Below are 17,917 nucleotides of genomic sequence, written 5' to 3' on the forward strand. Positions count from 1 at the left end.
TGGCCAATCTCTGAATAAATATTTTAACATTCCTATGTAAAGTCATTTTTTGAAACGCTGTTTTATATCCATCTATGCCATGAAGCTAAATAACATGGCTTGCCGTACAAGCCAGTATTCCTGCCTTATGAATGGGTTTTTTTCAACCATGAAGTCTGGGTGAATTTGCATGACTGGTAGTGAAATACTGTGTTATCAGACCCAGCCAGTTTGATGCCATCCTCAAGTCCCTCTAGCCCAGCCCAGGTCCAGCTCAGGTTTTACTCACACACTTAACCAGGAACTACTATCCCCAACCATTCTCTGCACCCTGCCGGGCCAATTTTCTCTGTGAGATTCTTCCAACCTTTCCCCCATTCCCTCAGAGTACATCTACAGAGGACACACACATTTGAAAAGTAACTCAAACAAATAGAGAAACAATGCACACAACCACTGCATTTTAACCTAGGATTTTCTGGACATGCTGTTTTAACCCAAAAATGATGCCAGTGGTTGGAGTTTCATACACTAAACTATGGCTCCCAACTTCACAGCCATGCCCATGGGTACCTTCACTGTTTTGGCATTTTTCTTCCTCCTGTTTCTAGTGTTTTCTTGGAAGCCAGAAAGTAGTCACTTTTCATTTATCATGGAATTGATTTTTTCCAACTTTCGGTAGGAGCCAAAATCAACCTGGAGATTTGTATCCAATAACAGTTCTGTTTGTGCATCTGAGATCCCCAACAAGTGTGACTGACTCAGGAACATCGTTCATGACAGCAGCTCAGAGCTCAACAGTAACGTTTTATCATTGACCCTGCCAGGTGTCCAACATAGGGTGTTATTCCCTTTTACTGTGTCCAAACTTCTGATAGATATTAATCATTGGGATTCAAGAATGAGGAAATGGACTTTCTGAGAATTCTCAGCAATTCCAGAATTCATGTTAGTATTCTGTAATTTTCATAACACTTGTACTTACATGTTTTTGAAAAATAATAAGTGACCATAATAATAAGTAGAGAGGGGCTTCCCTGGTGGCGCAGTGGTTGAGAGTCCACCTGCCGATGCAGGGGACATGGGTTCGTGCCCCGGTCCAGGAGAATCCCACATGCCGCGGAGCGGCTAGGCCCGTGAGCCATGGCCGCTGAGCCTGTGCGTCCGGAGCCTGTGCTCCGCAATGGGAGAGGCCACAACAGTGAGAGGCCTGCGCACCGCAAAAAATAAATAAATAACTAAATAAAAATAAAAAGTAGAGAATCGTTTTTCTGTGATAGGATTACATGAAAAGTTTTCATGGTCTTTTGTTTAACAAGATATAATACCAAATGTATGGTTTATTATTATGATTAACCAACAAATTGTGACAAGATTACTGAATTCAATAACCTGTAAAAATGATCTCTACCTGATAGACACAGGATCATAGAAAACATTAAAAAGAAATGAACGTTAACACAAAATAAATGCTAAATAAAAATAATTTTTAAATTGGAAGATAATTCCACAAATATTTAAAGATTCTCATTCTTTAAATGAAATTTTTAACCCCACAAAGCATCAATTGTTCTAATAGAATTCAAATAATGCAATATTTGGATCTCCTGGCAAGGTGAAGAGGACTACAGAGAAGTAATTGTCAGAATAGACGATTTAAGGACATATTTTGCTTCCAAAACCTGGTATTTCTTAGAACACCACTAATATGATTTGTAAGAAGTATCCTAAGGCCTATAAACTTACTAATATTTATCTGCAAGAATTATTCACTGTCAGCAGTGGACAGAGCAATGAAGACACTTAGAGCAACAGACACAAGAGAGTCTCCCTGATGCTTCTCTTCCACTGCTCATGTCCCGGTTCCCAGAAATGCTGACCTGGACCTTTGTCTCTGTGCATCAATATTTCCTGCTCTTGCTTTCAACTTGAAGTCAGTGAATTTCTTCAAACCAGTAAGGTCTCTATACGGACTATTAAGCTTTAATTCTCACAGGAGAATTATAACACTTCTTCCACTTTTCTGGATTTCTCAGCTGATAGTTCTCAGAATCTAGAATTTGGTAGTCCATATAAATCTCCCTCAGAAATGCCAGAAGGGAATTCCCAAATGGACAAGTGTTTTTCTCTATATTCCTCTTCACAAGAAACCATAAACACAGAGATTTCCCTCTCATCACCAAATTTTCTCTGCTCACTATCGTTGTCACTTCTTTAGATGCCCTACTCACAGTTTCCCCTCCTCTGGAAACAGCCCCAATACCATGGGACAGGTTCTCGGTGGTTATGTCCTTTCTGCATTACCCTGCCTTCTTGACCATATACTGGCAGCTGACCTAGGGAGGACACCTGGCCCAACTGGATTCTCTTACTGTCTCTGGAATTCGAATATTGGAACCCAGACATACAAAGACTGGGGGCCACTGTGGCCATATTGATATTGATATTGATGACAGGTGTGGGAGGGGTTGAATCTGTACCTACCTGTTGCTCAAATCCCAGGAGCTGTCCTGAACTCCTCTTTCCCAGTCATGGGGTACTTAAGATGCCCCAATAATCTTTATGAAATCCCTCCCTGGTTTAAGCTAGCCAGAATTAGTTTCTGTTGCCGCCAATCAAAAGCAAATACATAATTATTCCTTGGCCCTAGTTCCTTTAATTTGTCAGGAAAAGAAGTAAAAAGTGACAACATAAGATACCATTTATGTAACATTTGGAAACACACAAAGGAATACTTTGTACAGTTTATGATGCACTCATATGTAGTATGGACATAAATCATCAACAGTGTGCACATCTATATCAAGATCATGGCTGCCTTGGGGGATGGGGGAGAACATGGGCCCGGTAGAGGCACAAGGGGAGACTTCAACAGTTACAATAATGCTTGATTTCCAGGTGCCCATACGACCCAGTTAGCCTGAGCCTGTTGAATTTACATTTGTTAACCCAGCATAATTATCAACAGAAGGCCCTTCTTTCTCAAGAGTATCCCAGTTTGGATACTAAGCTCTATGACCATGCTTTAAGAACACTTTAAATAATTATAGAAAAATACTTCTGCATATTTTCCTGCATGGTTGAAGTATTTTATAACAAAAATAATTCAAACTTATTACACATACAAAATGTAGCTGCCAAAGCCCCTGCTTTGATATCCCAGCCATGAATCCCTCTAGAGCACCTTCCCCATACAACACGTGAGGGTTCAACGAGACCAGCTCTATGAAGCACTCATCAGTGACCTGAACTAAGAGACAGTCGCCATTCAGGTGACATTTCTTTATTCTAACCAAACTCCTGGTAAGTTATTTAGGGACATTTTAATTTTTTTTTTCCTTTTAAATTAGTTTTATGAGTTATCTATTTTATACAAATTAGTGTATATATGTCAATCCCAATCTCCCAATTCATCACACCACCACCTGCCCCCCACTTTCCCCCCTTGGTGTCCATATGTTTGTTCTCTACATCTCTGTCTCTATTTCTGCATTGCAAACCGGTTCATCTGTACAATCTTTCTAGGTTCCACATATATGTGTTAATAAACGATATCTGTTTTTCTCTTTCTGACTTACTTCATTCTGTATGACAGTCTCCAGGTCCATCCACATCTCTACAAATGACCCAATTTCGTTCCTTTTTATGGCTGAGTAATATTCCATTGTATATATGTACCACATCTTCTTTAACCATTCATCTCTTGTGGACATTTAGGCTGCTTCCATTACCTGGCTATTGTAAACAGTGCTGCAATGAACATTGGGGTGCATGTGTCTTTTTGAATTATGGTTTTCTCAGGGTATATGCCCAGTAGTGGGATTGCTGGGTCATATTGTAATTCTATTTGTAGTTTTTTGAGGAATCTCCATACTGTTCCCCATATTTACATTCCCACCAACAGTACAAGAGGGTTCCCTTTTCCCCACACCTTCTCCAGCATTTGTTGTTTGCAGATTTTCTGATGATGCCCATTCTAACCGGTGTGAGGTGATACCTCATTGTAATTTTGATTTGCTCTTCTCTAATAATTAGTTATGTTGAGCAGCTTTTCATGTGCTTCTCAGCCATCTGTATGTCTTCTTTGGAGAGATGTCTGTTTAGGTCTTCTGCCCATTTTTTGATTGGGTTGTCTGTTTTTTTAACACTGAGCTGCATGAGCTGTTTATATATTTTGGAGATTAATCCTTTGTCCGTGGATTAGTTTGCAAATATTTTCTCCCATTCTGAGGGCTGTCTTTCATCTTGTTTATAGTTTCCTTTGCTATGCAAAAGCTTTTAAGTTTCATTAGGTCCCATTTGTTTATTTTTGTTTTTATTTCCATTACTCTAGGAGGTGGGTCAAAAAAGATCTTGCTATGATTTGTGTCAAAGAGTGTTCTTCCTATGTTTTCCTCTAAGTATTCTATGTCTGGTCTTACATCTAGGTCTTCAATCAATTTTGAGTTTACTTTTGTGTATGGTGTTAGGGAGTGTTCTAATTTCATTCTTTTACATGTAGCTGTCCAGTTTTCCCAGTACCACTTATTGAAGAGACTGACTTTTCTCCATTGTGTATCCTTGCCTCCTTTGTCATAGATTAGTTGACCATAGGTGCATGGGTTTATCTCTGGGCTTTCTATACTGTTCCATTGATCTATATTTCTGTTTTTGTGTCAGTACCATATTGTCTTGATTACTGTAGCTTTGTAGTATAGTCTGAAGTCAGGGAGTCTGATTCCTCCAGCTCCATTTTTTTTCCCTCAAGACTGCTTTGGCTATTTGGGGTCTTTTGTGTCTCCACACAAATTTTAAGATTTTTTTTGTTCTAGTTCTGTAAAAAAATGCCATTGGTAAGTTGATAGGGATTGCATCAAATCTTTAGATTGCTTTGGGTAGTATAGTCATTTTCACAATACTGATTCTTCCAATCCAAGAACATGGTATATCTCTCCATCTGTTTGTGTCATCTTTGATTTCTTTCATCAGTGTCTTATAGTTTTCTGTGTACAGGTCTTTTACCTCCTTAGGTAGATTTATTCCTAGGTATTTTATTCTTTTTGTTGCAATGGTGAATGGGATTGTTTCCTTAATTTCTCTTTCTGATCTTTCATTGTTAGTGTATAGGAATGCAAGAGATTTCTGTGCATTAATTTTGCACCCTGCAACTTTACCAAATTCACTGATTGGCTCTAGTAGTTTTCTGGTGGCATCTTTAGGATTATCTATATATAGTATCATGTCATCTGTGAACAGGGACAGTTTTACTTTTTCTTTTCCAATTTGTTTTCCTTTTATTTCTTTTTCTTCTCTGATTGCTGTGGCTAGGAGTTCCAAAACTATGTTGAATAATAGTGGTGAGAGTGGACATCCTTATCTTGTTCCTGATCTTAGAGGAAATGCTTTCTGTTTTTCACCATTGAGAATGATGTTTGCTTTGGGTTTGTCGTATATGGCCTTCCTTATGTTGAGGTAGGTTCCCTCTATGCCCACTTTCTGGAGAGTTTTTATCATAAATGGGTGTTGAATTTTGTCAAAAGCTTTTTCTGCATCTATTGAGATGATCATATAGTTTTTCTTCTTCAATTTGTTAATATGGTATATCACATTGATTGATTTGCATATATTGAAGAATCTTTGCGTCCCTGGGATAAATCCCACTTGATCAATGTGTATGATCCTTTTAATGTGTTGTTGGATTCTGTTTGCTAGTGTTTTGTTGAGGATTTTTGCATCTATTTTCGTCAGTGATATCGGTCTGTAGTTTCTTTTTTTGTAGTATCTTTGTCTGGTTTTGGTATCAGGGCGATGGTGGCCTCATAGAATGAGTTTGGGAGTGTTCCTTCCTCTGCAATTTTTTGGAAGAGTTTGAGATGGATGGGTGTCAGCTCTTCCCTAAATGTTTGATATAATTCACCTGTGAATCTATCTGGTCCTGGACTTCTGTTTGTTGGAAGATTTTTAATCACGTTTTCAATTTCATTACTTGTGATTGGTCTGTTCATATTTTCTATTTCTTCCTGGTTCAGTCTTGGAAGGTTATACCTTTCTAGGGATTTGTCCATTTCTTCCAGGTTGTCCATTTTATTGGCATAGAGTTGCTTGTAGTATTCTCTTAGGATGCTTTGTATTTCTGCACTGTCCATTGTATCTTGTCATTTTTCATTTCTAATTTTATTGATTTGAGTCCTCTTCTTTTTCTTGATGAATCTGGCTAAAGGTTTATCGATTTTGTTTATCTTCCCAAAGAATCAGCTTTTAGTTTTCTTGATCTTTGTGATTGTTTTCTTTGTTTCTATTTCATTTATTTGCTCTGATATTTATGATTTCTTTCCTTCTGCTAACTTCGGGTTTTGTTTGTTCTTCTTTCCTCTAGTTCCTTTAGGTGTAAGGTTAGATTGTTTATTTGAGATTTTTCTTGTTTCTTGAGGTAGGCTTGTAATGCTATAAACTTCCTTCTTAGAACTGCTTTTGCTGCATCCCATAGGTTTTGGATCATTGTGTTTTCATTGTCATTTGTCTCCAGGTATTTTTTTATTTCCTCTTTGATTTCTTCAATGATCTCTTGGTTATTTAGTAACGTATTGTTTAGCCTCCATGTGTTTGTGTTTTTTATGCTTTTTTCCCTGTAATTTATTTCTAATTTCATAGCGTTGTGGTCAGAAGCAATGCTTGACATGATTTCAATTTTCTTAAGTTTACTGAGGCTTGATTTGTGACCCAAGATGTGATCTATCCTGGAGAATGTTCCTTATACACTTGAGAAGAAAGTGTAATCTGCTGTTTTCAGATGGAATTTTCTATAAATATCAATTAAATCTATCTGGTCTATTGTATCATTTAAAGCCTGTGTTTCCTTATTAATTTTCTGTCTGGATGATCTGTCTTTTGGTGTAAGTGAGGTGTTAAAGTCCCCCACTATCAGTGTGTTACTATCAATTTCCTCTTTTATAGCTCTTAGCTTTTGCCTTATGTATTGAGGTGCTCCTATGTTGCGTGCATATATATTTATAATTGTTGTATCTTCTTCTTGGATTGAGCCCTTGATCATTATGTAGTGTCCTGCCTTGTCTCCTGTAACATTCTTTAAGTCTATTTTATCTGACATGAGTATTGCCACTCCAGCTTTCTTTTGATTTCCATTTGTATGGAATATCTTTTTCCATCCCCTCACTTTCAGTCTGTATGTGTCCTTAGGTCTGAAGTGGGTCTCTTGTAGATAGCATATATATTCGGTTCTTGTTTTTGTATCCATTCAGCAAGTCTGTGTCTTTTGGTTGAAGCATTTGATCCATTCATACTTAAGGTAATTATTGATATGTATGTTCCTATTACCATTTTCTTAATTGTTTTGGGTTTGTTTTTGTAGGTCTTTTTCTTCTCTGTGTTTCCCACTTAGAGAAGTTCCCTTGGCATTTGTTGTAGGCCTGGTTTGGTGCTGCTGAATTGTCTTAGCTTTTGCTTGTCCGTAAAGCTTTTGATTTCTCCATTGAATCTGAATGAGATCTTTGCCAGGTAGAGTAATCTTGGTTGTAGGTTCTTCCCTTTCATCCCTTTAAATATATCGCGCCACTCCCTTCTGGCTTGTAGAGTTTCTGCTGAGAAATCAGCTGTTAACCTTATGGGAGTTCTCTTGTATGTTATTTGTCGTTTTCCCCTTGTTGTTCTTAATAATTTTTCTTTGTCTTTAATTTTTGTCAATTTGATTACTATGTGTCTCGTCGTGTTTCTCCTTGGGTTTATACTGCCTGGGACTCTCTGCACTTCCTGGACTTGGGTGGCTATTTCCTTTCCCATGTTAGGGAAGTTTTCGACTATAATCTCTTCAAATATTTTCTCAGGTCCTTTCTCTCTCTCTTCTCCTTCTGGGACCCCTGTAATGTGAACGTTGATGCATTTAATGCTGCCCCAGAGGTCTCTTAGGCTACCTTCATTTCTTTTCATTCTTTTTTCTTTATTCTGTTCTGTGGCAGTGAATTCCACCATTCTGTCGTCCAGGTCACTTATCCGTTCTTCTGCCTCAGTTATTCTGCTATCGATTCCTTCTAGTGTATTTTTCATTTCAGTTATTGTATTGTTCACCTCTGTTTGTTTGTTCTTTAATTCTTCTAGGTGTTTGTTCTTTAATTCTTCTAGGTCTTTGTTAAACATTTCTTGTATCTTCTCAATCTTTGCCTCCATTCTTTTTCTGAGGTCCTGGATCATCTTCACTATCATTATTCTGCATTCTTTTTCTGGAAAATTTCCTATCTCCACTTCATTTAGTTGCTTTTCTGGGGGTTTATCTTATTCCTTCATCTGGTACATAGTCTTCTGCCTTTTCATTTTGTCTTTCTGCGAATGTGGTTTTCATTCCACAGGCTACAAGATTGTAGTTCTTCTTGCTTCTACTGTCTGCCCTCTGGTGGATGAGGCTACCTGAGAGGCTTGTGCAAGCTTCCTGATGGGAGCGACTGGTGGTGGGTAGAGCTGGGTGTCACTCTGGTGGGCAGAGCTCAGTAAAACTTTAATCCACTTGTCTGCTGATGGGTGGGGCTGAGTTCCCTCCTTGTTGGTTGTTTGGCCTGAAGTGACCCAGCAATGGAGCCTACAGGTGTTTTGGTGGGACTAATGGCGGACTCGGACTCCAGGAGGGCTCACACCAAGAAGTACTTCCCAGAACTTCTGCTGTCACTGTCCTTGTCCCCGTGGTGAGCCACAGCCGCCCCCCACCTCTGCAGGAGACCCTCCAACACTAGCAGGTAGGTCTGGTTCAGTCTCCTATGGGGTCACTGCTCCTTCCCCATGGGTCCTGATGCACACACTACTTTGTGTGTGCCCTCCAAGAGTGGAGTCTCTGTTTCCCCAAGTCCTGTCGAAGTCCTGCAGTCAAATCCCACTAGTCTTCAAAGTCTCATTCTCTGGGAATTCCTCCTCCCGTTGCTGAACCCCCAGGTTGGGAAGCCTGACGTGGGGCTCAGAACCTTCACTCCAGGGGGTGAACTTCTGTGGTATAGGTGTTCTCCAGTCTGTGAGTCACCCACCTAGCGGTTATGGGACTTGATTTTATTGTGATTGCGCCCCTCCTACTGCCTCATTGTGGCTTCTCCTTTGTCTCTGGATGTGGGGTATCTGTTTTGGTGAGTTCCAGTGTCTTCCTGTCGATGATTGTTCAGCAGTTAGTTGTGATTCCAGTGCTCTCGCAAGAGGGAGTGAGCACATGTCCCTCTACTCCGCCATCTTGAACCCAACATCAGGACATTTTAATTTTAATATTGTATGTAGGTTATACATTCATAAGGTTCCAAATTCAAAAAGTACAAAAGGGCAATGAGAAGCGTTCCAGCCCTGCCCTTGTTTATCTCCCTAAAGACAACTAAATGTTTCTAGATTTTTTAATACCCTTAAAGAATATCCTGTGTAAATAAGAAAATATATATATATATCTGTATGTGTATTACCCCATTAGAAGCGCACAAAAACTCTTTGAAAATATATCATTATTACTCCCATTGTACATGATGAAATTGAGGCTTGGAGCAATTAAGTGACTTACCTAAGGTCACACAGGTGGTAAATAGCAAAACACAGGTTCAAATCGCCTAACCACTACAAGTATTGTACCAAATTTTGAAAAAGAGAAGTGGAATTAACCTACTACAATGAAGGCATAGTTCAGGTATCAAAGAAGCAGGCACCCACATTCCCAGCTCATCTGGAAAGCTCAACTTGCCCCAAAATATCTCCCCTTGTCATAAGAAATTCCACCTTTTCAGATTTTTACTTAGGAGCTTAGAGTGCTCAGCTCTTCTCCTAGGGCTCCCTAATTAAAACAGAAATAGAAGTCCTGGAAGGCTGAATATATGCTAACACTTGGAAATTTGTTGGCTCTCCTTCCTAAGGCAAGGCACTGAAAGGGAGAGTCAGATGGGGTGGGCAGGGGGCATCCTTGAGGAGTGGGGACAGGAAACTGAAAGGCAAGACAGGACGTGACAAAGAAAACCACCTCATGGTTTCTCCTTGAACCTGCCCTAACTTAGGTTTACTAGGTTCAGCCACTGATCACCATCAGAAGACCAGTCAATCTGAGCTGTTTTTAATATGATGACGAACATCAGTTTCATCCTTTCATCCAACATTCTCATCTGGCTCTTCTTTCGACCAAGGACATGTACATTGCCAGGAAGAGTGTGGGCAGTTAGTTCTCCCGCTCAGGAATCTGACGTTTCTGAGTTACCCAGGATCACCCACCTTAACACCTGCCAGTTTGTATCCTGAGTCCTAAGGAGCACTCCCCCTCCCCCCATGCCTCAAGTTCTGGATATAGCACAGCCTTGAACACAGCAACATCCAGCCCTCCAGCAGGAAAGTCCCAGGTATCCAGAGGCAAGAAAATGCGAAGATGAACTCAGGAACGATGAGCCGAATTGTGTTTCTGTTTGAACACGGATATTAAGGGCTTCATTCAGGTTACATCAGAGCCAATCCTCAGAATCAAGAGGAAGCTCATCCCTAATACACAGAAACTATAAGACGGAGGGAAAGGAGAGGTCAGGCCTCACCTTGGCAAGTGCCAATGACTGGCTCAGGATGGTATAAAATATTTGTTCTGAAGCCAGATATTTGCCTGATCATTTGGACACTGCTTGCACAACCAGAAAAATCAGTTAGGAAAATGTGTTGCTGTGTGAGGCTTGGAACTCAGTTATCTAAAATTGCAAGGCAAGGCAAAATTTTCATCCAAAGTGAGTGCCTTTGTTTGTCTTGACTGATTATTCTAACATCAACAGCCTCTAAATAAAGTGTTGAAGATCATGACATAACTCCATCTTTCTCATCCCTCCCATACGGTTTCAGTTGCCCAAAGTCCACCATTAACAACTCTTCCTGCTGAAATCTGGCTCTCTGAGGAAGAGCATCCAGAAACAGAAGACACAGATCAGGGAGTTTCCTCCTACTAGAACTGCTGCTTTAGTTTAACTTGAAAAAACCCACACCCAGTTCCTAATGTAAAACATCTGAACCACCAGGTCTTCCACAAGCAAGACGGTGCTTACGCTCTCAGCGCGCTCCATCCTACATGCAACCAACAGATTGCTTGCCGAGAAACAGAGCCTGGCTGCCAGGAGAGCAACATTCCACCAGACCCTGATTTAGCAAGACATTTCCATATCATACCCCCAACCAGCTGGAAATCTTCCACTGCTTTTGTGCAAAGATCTAACTCATCTCGCTGAATTTACTGATTTAAAAGTCTAATTCATTGCACAAAAAGTGTGACAGAAGGAAACCAAGTATACCAGCCTTCTCCTGCCAGATTGCCCCAGACTAAAGCTCTTGCATGTTCATTCTGTAAAAAATGGTCCAAATATGCTCTGCAGGAGATGCTGGTCCATTGGTCATCCTCCTATTCTTGCTGCAGAACCTTGGCTGACGGCACTGGAGGAAAAACAAGTTTATCAATTACAAGAGCAACTAAGCTCACTCCTCCGTGAAAAATATTAACAAGCCTAATGTCTCTTAAGCTTATGAAACAAGCACTGAAAATCACAAAGGACTCACAGTTTTAAAATGTGACATACTTTCTCTAAGCAGTGAGCTACCTAGAGATGCAATGTTTACATTGCAAACCCTCCCAGAGCAGGGGTCATGAGGCTCAGCTGTCCTTCAGTGTTCAGGGATGAGCCATTAAGTGCAACGGAGCCTGCCAGGGGACAGTAACTTGGAGAAGCAGCCCAGGGAAAAAAACGAAGTGAATCCATCTGCTAATTATAAAAATAGCACACACATACATGTAGCTATACATATACATTTTTTTTAAATATGGCTTTTACACACGTAATCAGCCCATAATGACTTTTCCTGGCTAATCATCAAGGCAAAAGTCTTCTCTTTTTCCTGCACCTTTCTAGGCTCCTTTTTAAAAAAAAACTTCTTCTATATATAAATGATCAATTCATTTTCTGTAATTTGTAGTCCCCTCCCCATTTCCCCCACACTATCTATTTACACCATTGTCTGCCACAGCTCCTGGGCATCCTCAAACCCCCAGCTTCTCTCTTAGGTTAGGACAGGCATGTCCAGTAGGCACCAAAACCTCATCCCTACTGCTTTAATTATTTTATTGCCTCTAAGAGAAATCTCAGGATTGCAAACTACAAGGAGGCAGAGATGTGTCCACATATCTCAGTAGGAAGAGAGTATCATATGAAAAAAGATTATACTACGAGTCAAAAGGAACAATCCTTCTGATAACAAATCATCCTCTAAATGCACTTAGGTACCGATTGGAAGTGTACATGGGAAAATGATCCAACAGCACCACTTACAGTAAGAGCTGTTAAGTGCAACACTGTTGGTCCATGTCAGCAAAGAAAAGCAAGCCAGCTCATCAGAAAGGTTGACCTCCCCCATTCTCTGCAGAAAGACTGTGCACGGGACAGGAAGCCAGTGCAATTAGTTTGTCATCATTTGAAGGGAACACACAGATTCTAGCAAATCTTGGGGAGGAAATGTTCTTATCAGGCTCTGCTGACCGATGAGGAATGACTCCCACCTGAGACAAAGTGATTTTCACCAGAGGCTCCTAGTTCCTGGAAAGATAGACCAGGGAATCCTCTATTACATCTGGTATATATAAATAAAGCATTTCTTCCTTTGTAATCAAGGCTCTCCCCAGAACTCACACCAATCCAGACTTTATGAACCGCCTCTTCCAACTTGCTTTCAGGGTCTCCAGGTCAAAAAGAAATATAGCACAAAGATGCTTTCTCCTGAGGGATCATACATAAATTCACTCAGTCTGTTTCTTTTCCACATAGAGCAACAAAGCCATAAAGACTTCCATCCACTCTTTGGCTCCTTCTTGGTTAAGATAAAATAAATCTTAGACCTCCGTCTGCATATGGCAGGTTACAGGTGAGTGAGGCTTGGCTAGGGAGATTTGACTTGGAAAAGTCCTCTCTAGGCCTCTGTATGCAAGCAAGCTGGTGGAGAGGTGCAAGCAATTATGGCTGCATTTCAATTCCCCAAACCCTATAATCAAGAAGAAGGAGGAGATATGGGGATATAGGTATATGTATAGCTGATTCACTTTGTTATAAAGCAGAAATTAACACACCATTGTAAAGCAATTTATACTCCAATAAAGATGTTAAAAAAATTTTAAATAAAATAAAAAATCAATTTGATAAATAATAAATTATATTGTTATTCTTAAAAAAAAATGGAAAATTTTGTCTGTCCCTTCATATATGTGTGTTGATGAAAGAGAGAGTTTCAACTATCCTTTTTATTGACTACATTGTTTAAATTCACCAGACAGTGACTCCATCTTCACTTTGCCTGGATAGACCCAATTCAGGACACATTTTCAACAGCTTTAACCTCCTCAAATCAAAGAGAAGAATCAGCAGTATTATTAAATTCAAAGTTCAAATAAGGTCTTTTCTTATCTCATTTTTATTTGTAATGCGCCCATTCCTCCAAATGCCATAATCAGGTAAGATCACAAACCCTGACTGGGCAACCATATTATTAGAAAATGCAATTCTTACAATACAGTGTGTAACTACACTTTTAATAAGCCCTCCACTCTTCCCCATGTAGTCTCCATTAGACACCCCTTCTCAAATTTAAAGTCATAGATACAAAAATGTTATGCCTTTAGAGAGTCTAGTGACTGCCCAATCCTGTAATTTGATGGGTGAGAACACTGAAGCCCAGAGGAGGTTGTCATTTGTTCCCAAAGCCTTAAATAAATAAAAGGGAAGATGACCAGCTGACAATTCCCATTCATGTCCAAGGGCAGAGGCCTGCCCTTGGACATGAGTCCAAGGAGAGACTTAAGAAATACTGATACCTGGGCTCCACCTCCCAGAGATTCTGGCTTAAGTGTCTAGGGTTTGACCTGGCCCTAGGTATTTTTTTCAAAAGTCCTCAGCTTATAAAAAGCTGGCAGGTTGGGTTTCCCTGGTGGCACAGTGGTTAAGAATCCACCTGCCAAGGCAGGGGACACGGGTTCGAGGCCTGGTCCGGGAAGATGCCACATGCCACAGAGCAAATAAGCCCGTGTGCCACAACTACTGAGCCTGCACTCTAGAGCCCGCGAGCCACAACTACTGAAGCCCGCATGCCTAGAGCCCATGCTCTACAACAAGAGAAGCCACCGCAATGAGAAGACCGCAACAAAGAGTAGCCTCCACTCGCCGCAACTAGAGAAAGCCCACACACAGCAATGAAGACCCAACGCAGCCAAAAATAAATAAAAATTTTAAAAAATAAAAATAATAAAAAAAGAAAGCTGGCAGGTTATAAGCGAGCAAAGCCTGTACAGCCCGGTTTAAGAAAGAGGAGTCTAGATCAGTGGTTCTAGAACTTTAACTGCCTCAGAACTACCTGGAGGGCTTGTTAAACTACAGATGGCCTGGCCCCACCTCCAGAGTCTCTGGTTCAGGGGATCCTGGTGGGGCCTGAGTATTTGTATTTCTAACAAGCTCCATGCTAATGCTGCTGTTCCAGGGACCACATTTTGGGAATCCCTGCTAGTTAGACCATACGAGATCAAAGCTCAAACTCATTCCAAGAAATTTTCTAGACCCATAAACAAGCTGGAGTTGAAGCAAGCACCTTAAGGATGAAAAAAGTTTAATTATGAACACTTAAAGTATTTCGTCTGTTCCCTCATATACTCATATTTCTCTCAATGTATAATACTGCCAGCTTGCTTGTTTTCATCCTCAGAAATAACTTTTCCATCAGAACAAGTTCTAAACATAAGCTGTAAAAATATCTTGGGATACAGCCCCTGGAAAAACCCTGAGGGAGTCTGGCTCTGGGTTCCAGTCCAGATGGGCGGGTTGCAGCCATCCCTGCTTGTGTGAAGGGCGCCCCCTGGAGTTCTGCCACAGATGGTGCCCAGCATCTGACAGTTGGCGGAAAACACAGCCTCTTTGCTTTCCCCTCAGGAAGCCACCCCAAACTGCTCTGAGGAATCCCTTGAAACCCATGTTACCTCTAGGACAGCAGGTTTTCCCAAAAGCACTTTGCCTTTGCATCAGATTTATTATACGGCAACAAAGAAAAGAGCAACGCCGAAAAGACTTCTCTCTTTTTAAATTCATACTCCATTCATAGCACACTGTCATTATCAGTCTGTGCGAAGCCTCTCTCGTTTTATTTTTTCCCTCTTATTTCTGATCCTCAGCAACAAAGAAAAGAGCAACGCCGAAAAGACTTCTCTCTTTTTAAATTCATACTCCATTCATAGCACACTGTCATTATCAGTCTGTGCAAAGCCTCTCTCGTTTTATTTTTTCCCTCTTATTTCTGATCCTCACACTCATCCTCCCTATTTTTTAGGCAACCTCTCTAATATGTTAGAGATATGTCCTTCAATATGCATGTATCCCTGTAGAAATGAGTAGGGCTGCTCTGTATGCGTATGTGGCTTTAAATTACATAATGGCATCGTAATAGAAATCTCATTTCTTATCGTTACACTCAACGTCATGTTTTTAAGACCTACCCATGTTGCTTTGTGTCCACCTAAGATGCACCCAACCACATATTGCTTATTGAGAAGTTGCCTTTACACATGTGTTTCTCACAGTGAAATCAGGATGCCGTTGAGTTCGAGTGTTTCAGACCAAGCGAGATCGTCTGCTGGGGTTAATCTAACACCAGATGCATTTATCCCTGTTTTAGGACTGTAACTAATTCCTTTCCGCTCCATGTGGTCCTGCTCTCTAGCTGGCATCACAGGTGTCTTCTTTGAGAAGAAAAAGATTGTGTCCCTTGGTTTCCTGTCAGTCCCTCACTTTTTTTTGGACGGGGGCTCTTTTTCAAAGAGTTTGCACCAAAAAGCACAGAGATGGACTCCTCCAAGGGAAACGTCTCTATCATCTACAACTTATCCTTGCTTAAACAAGATCATTCCAGCCTATGGAAATCGTTTTCGTTAAATAAGAAAAGTTGCCTCAATTTTGGATTGCAGGTTTCAGATCAGAATGAAAAAAGAGTCAAATTGCCAATCAGAGAGTCTTCTGTTCTTACTCTGCTTACTTACTCCTCTTGCAGATGTAAGTAGTAAATCCAAAACCAAATTCTCTCTCTCGAGATGTGAACTCCCACCAACACCCATGAGGAGGTAACTGGGCTCACACAATAGCACTTAATTAAAATCTATAATTTCCACATGTATGTGAGATAAAAAGAACGCATCTTTGGGCCTATTTCCAGCCCAGGCCTTCAGAATACGTGAACTCGTACTTCTTTATCAACTGGACCCCATGAAGTGATAAATATAAGGTACCAAGATTTAAAATGCAAGTAATACTTTCCTCAAGACTCTGAGATGAGCCCTTCACAAGTCTGTAGTAAAAAAATATTAAAAATAACTACCATATATTACGTGTTTATAACGTGCCAGGCACTGTACTAAACATTATTCGTGTGTTTTCCCATTTAATCCTCATAAGCCTATGACATAGATTCTTTTTAATCCCCATTTTCAAGATGAAAGACCTAAGATTCAGAGATGAAAGAAAAAGAAAACTTTAATCCCATTATGCAAGATTAACTCATTCCCCTGAGCCAAAAAATACATCTCCCTTCTCCTAAAGAAATATTGTTTAACTTGTTTCTCTCTCAAGCGCCCATCCTCTCTCTCCTCCCTGACTTCAGCCAGCATCTGGAATTCTCTGGGGCGCCCATCTCCTCCGTGTTCTCTCCTCCCTTGCAGTCTGGGTGCCTCTCACAGCAGTGACACAGAAAGCCATTTCCTTGGTCCACAACTAACTCAGACTCTGAATCTCTTTGAACCCTCGGCCGCCCCATGTTTTCAATCCTCTCCTGCCTTGATTTCTCTGGCGCTAGATGGTCTCAGTTTCTTGTGTCTCTTTTCACATCTTCTGACCATTTTGCCAATTCTTCTTCCTTTGCCACCCTCATGCAACAAGGCACAGCACAGCTCCTGCCTCTGCCTGTTTCCTTAGTCCCTGCTGGTGTCCCAGGAGCTCCTCTTGCCCCCAGACTGGAGCCTGTGTCTGGGGTAGTTCCCCTCCCCACCCAAGAACCCTCAGCCCCTGCCCGCCCGTGGTTACCCCAAGAGCCTGCCAATTCCTCAAACTCTGCCCCTTCCACAATTTCCCAGTGTTGGCCATTTATTACCTGTGTGAACCTAGGCCTCAGTTTCCTCCCATATAAAACAAAGAGCATGAACTCAATGATCTCTAGTGTCCTTTCTAGGTGTGCCCTTCTCGTATAGTTCCTCTCCATAAACAGAGCAAACTCAAGCCTCTTCAGCCTGGCATTCAGTGCCCTCCACTCTATGCCCTCTCCTCACCTGTAATACCCTACAGGTCTCTCAGCCTTTCCCTGAAACAGACCCACAGGTGCTTCTCTGCCGGTAAGCTCCCTTCTTTATCTCCAATATCTGCTTGCCAAAGTCCCAGGTCAGCTCCAAAAATCTTCAATCCTCCAGCAGTTTTCCTGGTTGAAAACCATTCTGCTCGCACTGTACCTGAGAGTCCACCGCAGCACTTGTGATGGTATACGTAGATTCAGAGCCCGGTGAACGCGTGCACGGCCCCGCCATCTACCTGCAAAGCTCCGAAGGCAGATTAGTCTCCAGACCTGGAGCCAGACAGCTTAGGTTTGTTTTGTATTTGCTCTTTACTTTCTGAATATTATGATGTTTTGACATCTTCAAACACCTTTCTAGTTGAGGAGAGACTGCTCCTCCCAGGGTCAGCCAGTTCTTAGAGATGACAAAGGGCTCAGCCAGAGCATACTTTTGATAGGCACACTAACCAATCCAGAGCCATCCTTTTTCTGTCTGGCCCTTACAACCCAGGAAACAATATTCCTCTGGCTTAATCATCCCAGGGCCAAGTACCAGGCAACTGGAGACCCTCTAGAGCCCAAAGCCCACCAAAACTTCTCAAAGTAGCCAGTCATGGATGGGAACCCCAATAAAAGC

This window comes from Grampus griseus, assembly GCF_964374135.1.
Source record: "Grampus griseus genome assembly, chromosome: 6".
Classification (NCBI taxonomy): Eukaryota; Metazoa; Chordata; class Mammalia; order Artiodactyla; family Delphinidae; genus Grampus; species Grampus griseus.